The 3,806-nt window shown below is 37.6% G+C and overlaps 1 pseudogene; it reads left to right on the top strand.

Moving 5' to 3' along the window:
* The first annotated feature begins 369 nt into the window (after window positions 1-369).
* On the top strand, window positions 370-1,910 carry LOC116130687 (annotated as a pseudogene).
* Window positions 1,911-3,806: the final 1,896 nt, after the last annotated feature.

The following is a 3,806-nucleotide window of genomic DNA, read 5'->3' as shown; positions in this document are numbered from 1 at the left end:
CCATTCAACAAGGCCTTATTGGGTGAGGAGTCAGGCCTACCTCAAATACTATCATGGTATCAGAGCTAGGCCCAGTTGAGCCGAGTGCTTGACTAGCAGGTGACGAGTTAGAGCCAGCCACTGCCTCCATCAACAAGCATGACCCAACATATGGGCTTGATCGTGAGAGGGAGTGTTAGAGTCCACACCGACTAGGCATGCTCAAGCCTACTGGTGTATAAGGGGGGGATAACCCTTCCATTCAACAAGAACTTATTGTGTTAGGAGTTAGGCTCACCTCAAATTCTATCATACTAGCCCCTAGAATTTTAAAGCACTAGAAGCCACTAAACAAACTACACTATCCCCAACTAGAACTAAAATAGTGAAATGTCTCTTCAAGTTTCAACAACTTCCACCTTAACCCAAAATTCTAAGCCAGATGGTAATCGTCACTTGGCGAATTTTCATCCTACTATTTGCGGAGATTATTTCCTCTCATTTGCTTTTGATAACTCCATGGTATAATTAATACTTCTTTGACTTGGTTACTTGCTCTTACTAATACAAATAAATACTAATCGCTTTGTAAATATCTCAAATCTGGTTAAATATGAAATTGATGGTGATGCAAAGCATGCAGAACTGAAGGAAGAAATTAAAGGAATGTTAATGACTGATGTTAATAGGCCTGAACAGAAACTTGACTTATTGATGCAGTTTAACGCTTTGATGTGTATTGCCATTTTGAAAGTGAGATTGATGGAAGTCTTGGAGAACTTTTATGATGCACAAGATGATGATTATGATTATGATCTCTATTCTATCTCTTTGCAAATTTGATTACTTAGACAACATGGGTATAAAATTTGTTGTGGTATGTCCTCTTCCTCCTTGTTCCTTTGTTCTTTAAAGCCTGTCACATTGTTTGTACCTTTTGCCAAAAAAGCATCTTTAAAAATTTCATGAAATATAATTCAAGTGGCTATAGCTCTTGCATATGATTAGAGTTCATGTTATATATGTTGTATGGTGAGGCAGATGTCTTTAGAAAGTTCAAGGACATCCATGGGAACTTCTAGGCATCCTTTTTAGGAGATGTTCTAGGAATGTTAAGCTTGTATGAAGTTGCACAACTCAGGGTGGATGGAGAAACTATACTACATGAAGCGCTTGCTTTCACTACTACTTATCTTGAACTATTTGCAACCCAATTCAGCTATCAACTTTTAGGACAAGTTAATCATGCCTTAATTGGACCTCTTTGCTAAAGCTTACCAAGGCTAGAGGCAAGATATTACATGCCTATCTATTGAGAAGACCCTTTGCACAATGAAGTTCTTTTAGAATTTGCAAAATTAGATTTTAATGTAGTACAAAAAGTGCACCAGAGAGAACTCAATAACATCACAAGATATATATGACTCCATATTATTAAGGATTTTTCAACTATTTCTTATTTAAATGCTTCTTACTATTGTTGTTTAATTAGGTGGTGAAAACTTTAGATGTTGAGAATAAGCTACCTTTTTTAAGAGACAAAGCGGTAGAGTTACACTTTTGGGTAATGGGAGTTTATTTCGAGCCTTGTTATGGGTTGGCTAGGAGGATTCTAACCGAAGTGATTGCAATTTCTTCCATTATTGATGACATCTATGATGCATATGGTGCAATTGAAGAACTTGAACTTTTCGTCATTGCAATTGAGAGGTTTGATTGAATTTCCCCAATTTTTACTATGTCGTATCCTTAACTCATATGTAATTATTTATTATTTTATGTTTTTTAGATGGGATATCAATGCTATAGATCAGCTATCAGAGTAAATGAAAGTTAGTTACAGGGCTCTCCTTGATGTTTACGATGAAATTGAGAAAGAAATGGCTAGCCAAAGAAAATTATGCAACCTTTATTATGCAAAAGAAGGGTAAATCTCATTTTAGTTTATTAATTGAAGCAAGTAAGATTCTTGTCAATGATTTGTAATTGCAATGCAAATTTTGATTAATTTTTTGTGGTTTCTAAGATGAAGATTGTTAGAGTAGGTGCCCTGGAGCCAATCAATTATTGTAAAATTGACTTTGTAATAAATGTTTATTTATCAATAAAAGGCATATTCTACTATATCACGTAAATCATATTATATGTATTGATATATATCATTAGGATAGTAGAACCGTGACAAGGGTATCAAGTGTTTCAAATCTTGATAGTGAGAACCCTATGATCACACATGGTGGCCATTCTAGAAACGTCCATAGCACCAATATTATTTTGACCAATGACACAAATAATACGGTAAGGCTATCATAGTATTGAACGACACTGTCGAAAGGCAGTGACTAATTTCACTTGTCAAGGTTGTTTGCCGACAACTTGGTGTAGCGCATGGGTGCTTGCTAGAGGCAAGTTCATTGGACAGACCCACTAGAGGATTTCATATGGATGGTAATCCAATGTCTATGAAATAAATCCTCTAACAGATGGTAGTGCATGTGATCCTTAGCCTTGAGATCACCGGAGCGCCTTGTGCACCAATTGGTGTAGTTTGACACTAGCCCAACATAGTTATATTCAAAGCTATCAACACGGTAGTGATGGGCTACATTGAGAAATGTATCAAGACTATGGTGGATCGACAAAGGATTCATCACTCTTAGGGTTGTAAACGAGCTGAGCTGAGCTGAGCCGAGCTTTGGTCTTATCGAGCCTGACTCGTTTACAATAGTGTAGAGCTCAAGTTCGAGCTCGAGCCTGTCAAGCCTCAGAATTGAGACTTGAACTCGAGCTCGGTCAAGTTCAAGTCGAGCTCGAGCTCGAGCTCGATAAGGCTCGCGAGCTCGATAAGGCTCAGTCAGGTTTATGAGAAAATATTCTGGTAAATTTTGTTTAAAACTGTAGCAGGTTTATAAGAAATTCAGGTTAACTTTAAAGAAATTATGGTAACTCAGTCTGTGGATTAGCATAACCCACTTGCCAAACGGAGCATCATGAAGCAACAGAGATACAAAGCATTTACTCTTACTCAAAGTCTCAAACAACTGCCATCATTATCTGACTTTTCCTTTCTTTCTTTATTGATCAATCAATCAATTAATTTATTATTTACATTCAAACAAAACAAGAAACAAGAGGAAGCAACAAAGAAAAGGAAGATGAGATTGAGATTGAGAAAGAGAAAGAGAAAGAGAAAGAGAAAGAGAAAGAGAAAGAGAAAGAGAAAGAGAAAGTCGCAGCTGCTGCTCCTGGTCTGGCAAAAATGGCAAAACAAAACCCAAATCAAACAATCTACTATCACCCAACCCAAACTCCAACTCCAACAGTTAGACGATCCACTCACAAGCAAACAACTAACTATCACACACAGGCACAACAAACTAACTTGGAAGTTTCAGAATGTCTGCGCTGTGATTTTAGGCCTTCTTTTCTGGTTGCCAAGATCGGAGATGGCAATGGAGATTACCGATTTCAAAGTGCCTGGTTCGTGATTTGGGATTTAGGGCAACTTGGATGGGGAACTGAAATTGACGCTCTATTTTGGTGTTTCGTGTTATTTCAAATTTGCACTTTGGGGGGGGAGGAACTATCATTTTTTTTTAACTTTTTTCACTAGAAAATATTAGTTTAATACTAATAGTTTAAAAAATCATCAAAACACCCTGCGTAAGTGTACAGTGCTTAATCGAGTCAGACCAGGCTCGTGAGCCCATGAGCCGAGCTTCACTGTGTTCGAACTCGACTCGGTTAACGAATCGAGTTCGAGTCGAGTCAAACCAAGCCTTATCAAGCCGAGCTCTAAACGAACTTTTATCCTTGACTTGGCTCGT

This window comes from Pistacia vera, unplaced genomic scaffold, assembly GCF_008641045.1.
Source record: "Pistacia vera cultivar Batoury unplaced genomic scaffold, PisVer_v2 Contig223, whole genome shotgun sequence".
In the NCBI taxonomy this organism is placed as follows: Eukaryota; Viridiplantae; Streptophyta; class Magnoliopsida; order Sapindales; family Anacardiaceae; genus Pistacia; species Pistacia vera.
The sequence above is the reverse complement of the archived record's forward strand: the minus strand, read 5'-3'. Positions and strand labels throughout refer to the sequence as shown.